General features: G+C 40.9%; 1 protein-coding gene across 1 annotated transcript in view; it reads left to right on the top strand.

The window, feature by feature from the left end:
* Nucleotides 1-11,312: 11,312 nt before the first annotated feature.
* Nucleotides 11,313-12,939, top strand: part of LOC138961448 (17S U2 SnRNP complex component HTATSF1-like) — a 29,412-nt gene continuing 27,785 nt past the window's right edge. The window contains exon 1 of the mRNA XM_070333098.1: nucleotides 11,313-11,383. The gene's annotated coding sequence lies outside the window, so the exon portion shown is untranslated. The remainder of the gene's footprint in view (nucleotides 11,384-12,939) is intronic.

The following is a 12,939-nucleotide window of genomic DNA, read 5'->3' as shown; positions in this document are numbered from 1 at the left end:
TCTTGTAAATAGGTCTCTACAAAACGACATTGATCAACTAGCATACAAGTAGAACGTAGGACCCCATCTGATCTAGAATAAATAAACATATGCTATATTACACACACGTTGCTGCCACACACACAATATTGCCTCTTGCACAGGTGCCGTTGAAAGCTTTTTGAAATAATATTCAGTCACTCAAAACAGTAAAAAAAATTTTTTAAAAAAGAGAGAGTCGCGTGAAAGCGATATAAAAACATTTAGTCAATCTGTCAGCATAAAACTTAAAGATCAACATTATAAACCAGCCTTCGCCAAGACTACATTTTGATAGTCTCGATTAACCATACACGAATACAGAGACGGGTCCCGCTGTAGTTCACACTCGCTGAAGCTCGCATTTTTCATGATCCGCTAACTTCGACCATTATTTTTAATATTCACTGAGACTCGGCATGTAACCTCTACATACACACACGTACACACACACACACACACACACACACACACACACACACACACACACACACACACACACACACAAAACAAAACGCACGCACGCACACCATCTGTCTCACATTTGTCTCACACATTCACACGAATTAATTAATTAACTCACACCCGCGTCGACGCAGATGAGTAATAGTATACTTCACGGCAAATCCACAACAAATCTCTAATTTATCTTCATTATCAAAAAACAAGAAAGGTAAGTGATTGGAACGTTTCTTATTAACAAAACTAGGCCTATAGGTTACAGTCACAAATATATATCGACCCAACGGTCTTTTAAGTGCAAAGACAAACAAGTAGTGACAAAAACTTATCTTGATGGAATGTTCGGCCGCTTGCCAGGAAGTCACAAGCGAATTAAATCATATGTACATGTAACCGAGTGCCGAAACACTACGATCACCTCGGGAAGCGAAGTGCAATCAAACAGGATTGAAAATGTTAGGGCTAGATAGCGTAGCGCCCCCTGTAGTAACTTGTGAAGTTATCGGTCCTTGTCAGTGTGTCACGCTCCGATGGAAGTTAAGCGTGAAGCGTATCCTCAGTTACCTATTGTGAAGGGAGTTAGTCCCGTCTCTCCCATTATTTCTGGTGTACGTTAATTAAAAGTCACGTTATCGCAACCTCTGTTTGGCGTCTCATTTACGCTTCCTGGCCTATTTCCCCCCTTCCACTCCACCCTATCATATGTATTACATCATAATTATGTATTACATAAAAGTGATGACAAGGTCGGCGTTTAATCAAATGAAGCATCAGAAAACTACATTCCCTGCACTTCACTGCGTAAATCAGACTGTCATTTAACGCAGCAAAACCCTTACATTAGACGTCAAAGTTGCTATTCATACGTGCATATTACTAAACCAACAATAGTACATAAACATATCCCTGCTATACGTTAGTTTGAACTAGCGAATCAACAAATCTACTCCCTATTGGACCCATCTCCGTGGGACCGAAGCATCATTCATCCTACGTTAGTTCGTAAAGAGACAGCAAAGCTGAAGTTCAAATCCTGATCAGCGCAGCTGCTCGAGACACCATGACCAAGATGCTGCTGTTCGCGATTGTGGCTGTTGTCTTCGTCATCAGTTTGGTTGACGGTTGGTAGCCTACTCTTTTTGACGAAATGCTAGTACACGGAAGGCTTAGATCCCAGGGTCTGAGAGGTGTTTCTGGTGTCGTTATTATATTATCATATTATATTATTATTTTATGTAATACTATATTATAGACCGCTGGGTCGACATATTTGCGCATGTAACGTATTGTTTTGTCATTAACAAACGTTCCAACAACTTGCCTTTCTTGTTTTTTGATTCGTTAATACAATGAATTGCCTAAAATTCGATCGACCGCCTGCCAGATGAATGTACCATTTTGTACACATCATCCATTTCGTCGTCTGAATTTGGAATTTCTTGTTGGTATTTGGTAACATTAGTTAAAGACTCGTTAAAAATAAATTCTAAAATAAAGACCAAAGAATGATTTACCTCTTTTTGTCGTGCACGCTTTTTCATTTAATTTGTTTGAAATTAATTCGCGCTCAACTTTCGTTAACAGACCATGTATTCCACAAATTTAATTCAACAACAAATTCCACCCTGCAACCCAGCCAGACCGGAGAGTGTGGGTATGTGTCTAGGTAGAATCACGTTCTCATCATATCATACCTAAGCCTGGAAGGATATATGTAGAATTGGTTTACACGAAAACGAAGGCATCTTTGAAACGAAGATGACTGCTATGGAATGGTTTCCGCCTCCAGGCTGAATAGATATTTGCTTATTGTTTTGTTTGTTTGAGCAACCGCTTAGTGTAAGGGTTCTAAATTCGTCCGTTTCAGGAGCCACCGGCATGTTGTAAACGGGCTTGATTCATCGGTTTCAGGAGCAACCGGTACGTGTAAGATCGAGTTTTTAATTCGTCTGTTTCAGGAGCCACCGGCATGTTCTAAAGTACTTGATTCACCTGTTTCAGGAGCAACTAACGTGTTCTAAGCGTTCTTGATTCACCTGTTTCAGGAGCAACCAACGTGTTCTAAACGTTCTTGGTTCACCTGTTTCAGGAGCAACCAACGTGTTCTAAACGTTCTTGGTTCATCTGTTTCAGGAGCAACCAACGTGTTCTAAACGTTCTTGGTTCATCTGTTTCAGGAGCAACCAACGTGTTCTAAACGTTCTTGGTTCATCTGTTTCAGGAGCAACCAACGTGTTCTAAACGTTCTTGGTTCATCTGTTTCAGGAGCAACCAACGTGTTCTAAGCGTTCTTGGTTCTTCAGGAGCAACCGGTATGTGTAAGAGTTCTTATTTCGTCCGTTTCAAGAGCCACCGGCATGTTCTACAGTACTTGATTCACCTGCTTCAGGAGCCAAAGACATGTTCTAAAGTACTTGATTCACCTGTTTCGGGAGCCAAAGACATGTTCTAAAGTACTTGATTTATCTGTTTCAGAAGACAAAGACATATTCTAAACGGGCTTGCTTCATCTGTTTCAAGAGCTACCGACATGTTCTAAAGTACTTGATTCACCTATTTCCGGAGCCAAAAACATGTTCTAAAGTACTTGATTCATCTGTTTCAGGACTCCCCAACGACAATCCCTGTCTGTGGCAGGAAGGGTACTGCACAACCAGCACTCGATGCTGGAGTGGTTACTACTATCACTACGGGTTGTGCTCCCGTGCTTATCGATGCTGCGTACCAAAATGAAGCGGTTCGTATATTTACAATTCTTTTAACAAATAATTCCATCTCCCGGGAACATGCCCTTAATGATTTTAGCGTGAGGGCATTAATTGATACCTAACACCAGATAGTTCCAGTATTTGCGTTGAGTGGAAATTGCCAGTATTTTACCGATTTTAACGAGAAGATCGCAGAAAATGAATCGCCTACCGGTTAGGTTCTACTGCGTCTGATAGTTGAATATTTTTTTGTGTATGTAAATAGAAGCGATCACTACGTTATTACACTGCTTTGATAGACGAATTTCGGAAATAACTCGGTCGGGTTTTTATAAGTGTTGTAAGAGTTGCTTTTCTTTAGAAAAAAGGGGATGGCCTATAAGGTCATCCATCCAACCCCTTTATTTTCAAAGGAGAGCAACTTTTCACAGCCTTTTCACAGCAAAACTGAATTATACAGAAACTCATTTCTCCCATCTACAACACAACTCTGGAATTCTTTACCAGACTGTATAAAACTTAGTGACTCCCTAAGTTAATTTAAGCACTTTTTGTCAAAAAACGATTTAAGTCCGCCGTGTTATTTTTATTCTGGAGATCGCATGTCACAAACAATTCACTGTAAGGTCAGGTTATTTATAAGTGATCTTAATAACGATCTAGTGAGACGACACGTTGCTACAGATGCATCTTGTGACTGCGGATTCCCGTCCGAAACCGTAAAACACTTCCTATTATATTGTCCAAATTATCGCGAAGACGGAGACAGACGGTATTCTCTAGATTTGAACAGGAACATTTTTTCCACAGTAGACTCGTTCATTGAACGATCAGGCCGCTTTGGGCAAACCAGAGTCAATGCTCCACAAGCCATACAACAACTTTAATTTCTGCACATCTCCTACCCATCCCTCTTCTTTTTATTCCTCTTCTTCCCCTCCTTCCTTCCTTTTACTGTCTTTCTTTGTAATCTTTATGCAACGTTTATTATGTTGTTAATAGATTTGGTTTATTTAGACGAATTGTTCGGCCGTTACCGCCTTACGTTGTACTGTCCATGCAGGAACACCACTATAAGCTTCTAGCTTGTTGCTGTTACATGTGTATTTTGTATACATGTCATGATTGTACCTTTTGTTAAAATAAACTTAATGTTTAAACAAACTTTTCACAGCCCATGAAAACTTTACAGAGCTGACATCCACACAATCTCAAATATCTAATTCTGTATAGTCACTGTGTTTGATAAGACGATTTCCACCGCAACATTCGCAATATAAGAACTATCTCCGTCTATCCTTTTCATTAGTCTCTGTCTCCACTCCACATCTTTTCCCTTCTTCAAACATCCACACAATTTCAATTAAGAGTCATGCGTGTTCCTGTATTCTGGAAAGCGATGCCCAACGCACCAGCCGTAATAATCATCCACGAAAAATTCTGTATGTTCGCTATATTTCAGGGAGCGATTCAAATGGCACCATTCGGAGTACCTCTCAACTTAATCCATTAAATTCACTGTATTTCAGAAAGTGATTTATAACGGTACTACTTGTCTCCGAAAACCTCCGAAAACCCCCGAAAACTCCAAAAAAAACCTTAAAACCTCATCAGACATTAAGAAAATTCGTCCTTTGATCGTGTTTTGTTACATATTTGTTTTAAATCATAACTTATATCTGCAACTTTCACAGTTCACTGCTTTATTTTCGTGTTTGTGAGAGGATTAACGAAGGAGCAGAAGCCCACTAATCACATGACGTCATCAATACTTGTGCTTTCGAGTAACAAGAGTGACCTCCCTTGCATTGAAATCAGGCATGACTTCTAATAGACATGTCAAAAACTTCAATTTGAAGTTAGATATAGTCATTTTAGATGGGGTTTTTGGGAGTTTTGGGGTTTTTTCGGGGGTTTTCGGAGTCAAGTAGTACTCATTTATACTGGGCCGCCTGTAGTGACCAACGACGAATATTATTTGTATGTTGAATTGTTCAGTGTATTTCAGGAGGGGATGGGAGGTACCCACCGCACCGTACGCAAGGGCCTGTGTATCCTTGGCATTCGATGTCATTATTCCAACAAAATAAGGGCACAAATTTGTGTCCCACAAACTGCAAATGTGCTTCACAATTCTGTGGGCTAATATTTATGGCGCACATTTTGTGCCCCACATTTAGTTTTGGCCTTCATTTTGTGGTCCGCAAACTGAAAATGTGCCCCACAAATTGTTAGGCTTATTTTTATGGTCCAAAACTGTAAATAAGGGGCACTTTATGTGGCCCTTATTTGTTGGATTAATGACATCGAATGCCAAGGATACCTGTGCATACCGAAGAATTACGGACTCTGTACGGGCAGGATGGCGTACCATGAAAGTGGTCTGTACAGTGGATCTGCAGACCGTCAGTGCTGTCTTCTGCAGTACAAAGAGTAAACGATGAATCTGGAATGAACATGAATTGTCCAATTGCACATTATAATCAAAACTAAAATTCTGTGCTCGACGCTTGAGCATGCTTGTGTACCAGCGCGCGTGTGAGTGTGTGTGTGTGTGTGTGTGTGTGTGTGTGTGTGTGTGTGTGTGTGTGTGTGTGCGTGTGTGTGTGTGTGTGTGTTGGTGTTTGTTTGTGTGTGTGTGTGAGTGTGTGTGTGTGTGTATGTGTGGTTGCGTGTCACGTGCTGGTGTGTGTGTGTGTGTGCGTGTATGTGTGTGTGTGTGTGTATGTGTGTGTGTGTGTGTGTGTGTGTGTGTGTGTGTGTGTGTGTGTGTGTGTGTGTGTGTTTCTATAACCCACCGCAATCTGACATGGATTACAGGATCTTTTGCTTGGTCTTGTGCTTGCGTGTACACATGAAGGGGGATACGGCGCTTCATGTAGCGGGTCCGCACATAAGTTGACCTCGGAGATTGGACAAATCTCCACCCTTCATTAACCAACTAGGCGCGGCCGGGATGCGAACCCACGACCTTCCGCTTGGTAGTCCGGCGTCTAAGTATCCATGAGGCCATTCTACAAGAAGGCAAAAGGAGTAGGATACTTTGATCGACCTGTGCTTTGATACAAGCTCCTGTGGGTTATTTGAGAAAGAAGGTGTGTGCATCTCCACCATTAGCTTGCAACTCTACGTTGAACACACCACCGCAATGTTTTAGATAAGAAAATTCTTGCCCAAGAAAGAGGGAGAACAAAATCTCAAAAGTTCGCTGCAAACAAATAAGAAATTAATTTCACTGACTCCTAACTGCATTTAAGTTTGGGACTGGACTAAAAACGTAGAAAATAAAGTCAAACAAATTAGGAACCAAACATCACTTTAAGGCAAAACTCCAAGCTAAAACCACCAATGCAATGTTAATACCAAACGTTTCAAGTGAACCAGATATTTCTTGTCCTTGAAAACGGAGAACAAAAATCTCCGAACTTTGCTTCAAACCAAGCGAAAAATTAGTTTCCACAAGTTCATTCCGAACTGTAAGTAGGAAATAATGCTGAAAACGTAGAAAATGACGGGAAACAATTAGGTTGGTAAGGGGTTTAAGAAGGTGGAACAACAAACGACTCGGTGCACCAACCTAACCTCCAAACACACAAATAGTTAGACGTATAGCCGGTTAAGCATCCGAAGAAGTCATTTGGGTAATGAGGCGTAAACACGCCGTGCTTAGGCAAAATGATGGGCGTTTGGATGATACACCCCCGAACATTTGTGCTTTCACTTCGTTCAACATTTTTTTTTTTTAAGGAAGAACAAAAATATATTGTGGTGGCACAACAACAACAACAACAACAACAACAAAATCACCACCAAATTGTTGTTGTTGTTGTTGTTGATGACGATGGTGTTCGTGATGGTCGTGGTGGCGGTTAATGTTGACTCTGGTCTTCTTCAGCTTTCATATTTTGTAAATTCTATTTTTATCTTATCTATTCCCCTGTATATCTTGTTTTTTTGCATTTGCCTTTTGTCTATCTCTCTCTGTACCTCCCCTTTCTCTCTCTCTCTCACACACACACACACTCACACACACACACACACACACACACACACCAGGGGCGGATCTAGGGAGGTTTCCGTAAACACCCCCCCCCCCCCTCCAGCCTAAAAAAAATATACACGTATATATATGTCGTGCCAAATTCACGGAATTGGCAACATTTTTGCCCATTTCGCGTAATCGGCAAAACGCTGCCCATTACGTGAAATCGGCAGCGTTTTGCCGAAAATGCGGAAAGGCCTCTAAAATTTGCCTATTTCGCAAAAGCGACAGCCAGTCTGTTACTTTTTGTGTCACCAGAACATTGCATTAACATTACTTTACCTCCCTACTATGTTTTGTATGATCTATGTTGGTCTGTGTCGAGCAGAGGCGAAAAGAGGAGAGAATTGAGAGAGAGGGAGAGAGAGAGGGAGAGAGAGAGAGAGAGAGAGAGAGAGAGAGAGAGAGAGAGAGAGAGAGAGAGAGAGAGAGAGAGAGAGAGAGAGAGAGAGAGAGAGAGAGAGAGAGCGAGAGAGAGAGAGAGAGAGAGGGAGAGAGAGAGGGATGCCTACAAACAAACAAACAAGCAAATGAACGACCACCAGCTACAAAGGCTAGAAAGAAAGAGAGAATATAAAGAAACGAACTAAAAGAACAAGCAGTACAACCCACACACAAAGACAAAAAAACAAGCACTATAGCTTGAGGGAGAAAAAAACGTACAATACCCCCCCCCCCCCACCCCCCTCACCCCCACATCCTCACCCTCCCTCCCCTTCTACCCTTCATACTTGAAATGATTCCTTGTCCTGAGACGCACTCGCTGTGGTCCGTCGTTGTCCTGCGATGATTGATCAATGTCACAGTGAAAAGTACCCGTGAGAACTGGATGTCAGCCATTCCTCCCCTGTTTCTGTACAATGAAGGATCCCTCTGCGGGTATAATGCGTCCCGTTGTGCGATGAGTGTGTCTTCTGCGTAGTTAGATCAGGACCATCTAATCACTGTAGTAGTGTACGATGAGTGTGTCTTCTGCGTAGTTAGATCAGGACCATCTAATCACTGTAGTAGTGTACGATGAGTGTGTCTTCTGCGTAGTTAGATCAGGACCATCTAATCACTGTATGATGGTTGTGTCTTCTGCGTAGTCAGTTCAGGACCATCTATAATCACTGGGCCGATGATTGTGTTTTCTGCGTAGTAAGTTCAGGACGATCTCATCACTGTATGATGGTTGTGTCTTCTACGTAGTTAGTTGCAAAGAGGTACCAGACAAGGAGATCCATTGTCACCTTATTTATATCTAATATGTGCCGAATTTCTGTCCATTATGATCCGCCAGAGTACAGAGATAAAAGGTATAAAGGTGGCAGATGATGAAATATTAATATCCCAGTTTGCAGATGACACCGCCCTGTTTCTGGATGGTTCAAAACAATCATTTTGTGCATGTATGAACGTTTTGAAGCAATTTGCCTCTATATCCGGTCTGAAAATGAACTATGAGAAAACTACGGCAGTCTGGATAGGCTCACATACAAATTGTAATATTAAATTTATGCCGGAACTTATGCTCAGTTGGAACCCTGTAACATTTAAAGTTCTTGGCATTGTTTTTTCAGTCAACTTAGATGACATTATACCCCTTAATTATGAACATAAATTGGTAGAAATTGAGAATTTGTTCAGGTCCTGGTCCAGAAGAAATTTAACACCCTTTGGAAAAATAACAGTTATTAAGAGTTTGGCGCTGTCTAAGTTAACTCATCTGTTTATGAGTTTACCTGACCCTGATGATAAGTTTTTGTTTGATTTGAATAGGTTATTTTTTTCATTTCTATGGAATGGTAAGAAAGATAGAATAAAGAGAACAACAGCATATCAGTCGTTTGAAGAGGGGGGGGGGCTTAAAATGGTGGATTTGAAATGCTTTTTGTCAGCTCTGAAGATATCATGGTTACAGCGAGTCCTTTGTAGTGAAGGAAAAGTAACTAAACTTCTGAAACCTCTGTGTCCACTTGTACATAACATTCACAAAAGAGGAGGTGAGTTTGGAAACATATTGATGCAAAGAGTTCAGAGTCCTTTCTGGAGAGATGTTTTCAAACATTATAAACATTTTGCATGCAAATGTGTCCCCATCTCCTTGAGTGATTTTGCTTCAGAGCGTCTGTATTATAATGTACATATTTGCATAGATAAAAAGGTTATTTTTAACAGGAATTGGATGGAAAACGGCATTATTACAGTCGGTCACTTGATGAGAGCCGATGGGTTTTTGTCATATAACGATTTTAAATTGAAACATCCAAATTTACAACTGAATTTTGTCTTTTTCGAGGGCGTTATGCCCCCCCCCCCCCCCCCCCGCCCCCCGAACATGTTTGATAAAAACAAGGAACATGGAGCAAACTTCACTTTCCAAAAATTAAATTCAACACGACAAATTTGGATTAAAACAAGGACAATTGACCGATCTGGTGTAACCTGAGCCAACAAATTACCCAACTACTTTCTGAAATCGCCACTTAGAAAAGAAAGGCCGGCTCCTAATGGGGTATGTATGCCCCCCCGGAAAAAAAATTGATAAAAATCACTATACTTGACTGACGACTACAGTCTAAAAAAGTACCTACGGTACGCACGATAGCGGAAATTTAGTGCGTTCCGGGATCCGCTCTTTATAGGGTAAGTGCGTCTCGGGACCCCCTGCATGAATGTCTAGTACGTGATTTCGGTACTTTTTTAGACTGTAGTCGTCAGTCAAGTATAGTGATTTTTATCATTTTTTTCCGGGGGGGGGGCATACCCCATTAGGAGCCGGCCTTTCTTTTCTAAGTGGCGATTTCAGAAAGTAGTTGGGTAATTTGTTGGCTCAGGTTACACCAGATCGGTCAATTGTCCTTGTTTTAATCCAAATTTGTCGTGTTGAATTTAATTTTTGGAAAGTGAAGTTTGCTCCATGTTCCTTGTTTTTATCAAACATGTTCGGGGGGCGGGGGGGGGGGGGCATGCCCCCGGACCCCCCTAGGAGGTTCGAACGCTTTACGCCCTCAACTAATCGCTTCGCGTCGTCGAATTGTCCCTAAAAAAAAATATTGCCCCCCCCTCCCCCCTCTCCCCCCTAAAAATGATGTGATCCGCCCCTAGCTGTTTGTCATAAATTAAACGTTCTGATAACCTACCATTCTTGGTGGGTTTTTTTCTAAATTGTTTAACGTTAGCAGTCTATTTGTTTTTGGATTCCTGAAAAGTGTTCAACTTATTGGACCATTAATTTGATCCAAAGGCAAAACGAAACGTTCACTAATTCAGCGACCTTGGGTGCTTTGAAGAGGACGGACAAGTACACAGAAAAGAAGAAAAAAAGAATGACAGTACTAGTCACAAAAAAAGAAGCGAAATCTTGGTGTCTCTTCTATCTCAAAATGACGAGAGTCCAACTGGAGTTATGACTATCTGAAGAGTTAACTGAGTTAAATCATTTCAAGTCAGTTTTTGCGAATTGATTTTCTTAGTAGGCCTAGTGTGTGTCTGTCGGTCCACCTTTTAAAGATCACGTGGTCGACTAACTCAGCCAATGTTTCATGTGTGTGTGTGTGTGTGTGTGTGTGTGTGTGTGTGTGTGTGTGTGTGTGTGTGTGTTTGTCTGTCTGTCTGTCTGTCAGTCAGTGTCTCTCGAGACCAAGTCAGTCTCTGTCCTTGCGCCTGTGACGGTACCGGCCATTGACATTGTCTGTGTCAGAGTCACGACATTAATCAAAGCTTCAGAACATCAACAGAGAATAGGAAGTTTTACTTAAAAGAAAGAAAAACATAGCTACATGAATACTCCACCAGTTAGTGGGATAGGTTTGGTCAGAAGGCTGAGTCTGTCGAAAAAAGAATACAGCCGGGAAATCTGCTTGCAGGGAGATAAATGTTGTAAAGGAAGTTTTTGCCTAGAAGGATTGTGTCCCTTGGTCAAAACCTTACTTTTCTCACAAACAATTTAAATGTTTGACTCGGTCGTAGTAGATAATCGTCATTTTCAAAGGATAGTGCTGCTAACACTCACTCGTGGATGTTTGATTTATAAGATGAAAAAAATAATGTGATTTAATTCGTCATTATCCGGTGTTTGTTTTCTACAAGCTTCCGTTCTCAAGGGAAGCAATCAAAATGGCTGCCTAAGTCATCGTTTTCTAAACTGTGCAAGTGCTTTCTGATACCGGTAATACTTTGGTTTACTTTGGAGTCATTTGCATTGATAGAAGTCAAATGACAGAAATAGTTGAGTGCGAAGAGTTTGTTATTCTTTTGTTGCTTGAGTCGTTTTGCGTCGGTTAAAACTAAAAAAGTCTTGTATGTGTTCAAGAATTTCATTTTCAGTGTGCACAACACTCAGTCACACTGTAGCAGAAGACGTTTGGACGACGTTTTGTTATTGTTTGGTTGTTGTTGTCGTTGTGATTCTTTTAGTGACTTAAACTTTCTCATTTCAACTTGAAGTGTAGAAATGGTATGTTTGGAATGTTATGTATACAGTGTAGTACTTCATTCATTCTTCAGCAAGTTCCAAAGAACGTTAAAAGTTTAAAAGTCCAGTTTTAGACTTCACAGAACGAATGCTGATAAATGTAAGGTTTATATTATATATATTCTAAAAATTTAAGTCAATGAAGTGTGCTAACGGGTAACAGTCAGTTTGTCTTAACTGAAGTAAATTTTACAGGTTTGAAATAGAGTAGAATTAGAAGGATTTATCATTTAGTATTCTATATGACTCTTTAGGAGTGTTGTGGGAGAGTTGCATGGTTCGATCTGCCTGGATTCACCGAGGCAAGCTACACATGACATTGTAATCCAATCACTAGCAAATATGTTGTCTCCACACGTGTGTGCACTGACTGACTGAGGCGCGCTCACACAGTCACATCGGCATTTCTGATGTACATCATACAGTGATAGTCAGCTGCGATATCTGTACTTTCAAGCAAAAAGAGTGTTCTTTTACTTTTAGGCGAACAATGCAGAAGGCACAGATTGGAGCTAACTCTCACCCTGCTCACTTAGATGTATCAGCTGCTGTCATGCATTTGAATGATTTCACTGGCAAATATCGCTGACCATGAGGTGTGAAGACACATTGTCCCTGGCTAGTGATTGGCCGACAAGGAAAAGCAACTCTTTCACAACCGATAGAAAATGACAGAGTTATTTCCAAACATCATCTATTGGTAATTGTTAGACTCAGAAAGGTTCATTCGGTATAAATTTACGGACTACAAGCCGCGACTTTTTAAAAAAAAAAATCGCATTGCGGCTTATAAAAAGATGCGGCTAAAACGTTACCTAAACTTGAATAGCATTCACCTAATGGAAGTCACCGCGGATTTTCATTTCGCTCGATTAGCGATTACCGGTACTTTATTAGCTCTCTACTCAAAGACTCGGCGCTTTTCTCTTTCTTTCGCGAATCTTCGTTTGTCAACAAGTCGTCGTGACAAGATAGCGTACAGAGAAACACAGGATGTATCAGGATCTCGCGCGTGCGAGATTTCGTTTTTTTGTGTCTCGCGATAGTTGGAGGAGCGAGAGCCGCCATGTTGTGTTTTCGTTTGCTCGAAATGTGCGCCAAAGTCGTAAATCATCCCAAAAAAGCTTATTCCGGGCGAGACTACATGTGTGTGTTGGTTACAAATTGTGTGTGTGATATTTTTCTTCAAACTTTTTCACTTTTCTTCTTTGTTTCACTTGTTTATTCTCGGAGCCGATTTCGCCAAATAC

This window comes from Littorina saxatilis, linkage group LG3 (genome assembly GCF_037325665.1).
Source record: "Littorina saxatilis isolate snail1 linkage group LG3, US_GU_Lsax_2.0, whole genome shotgun sequence".
Classification (NCBI taxonomy): domain Eukaryota; kingdom Metazoa; phylum Mollusca; class Gastropoda; order Littorinimorpha; family Littorinidae; genus Littorina; species Littorina saxatilis.
The sequence above is the reverse complement of the archived record's forward strand: the minus strand, read 5'-3'. Positions and strand labels throughout refer to the sequence as shown.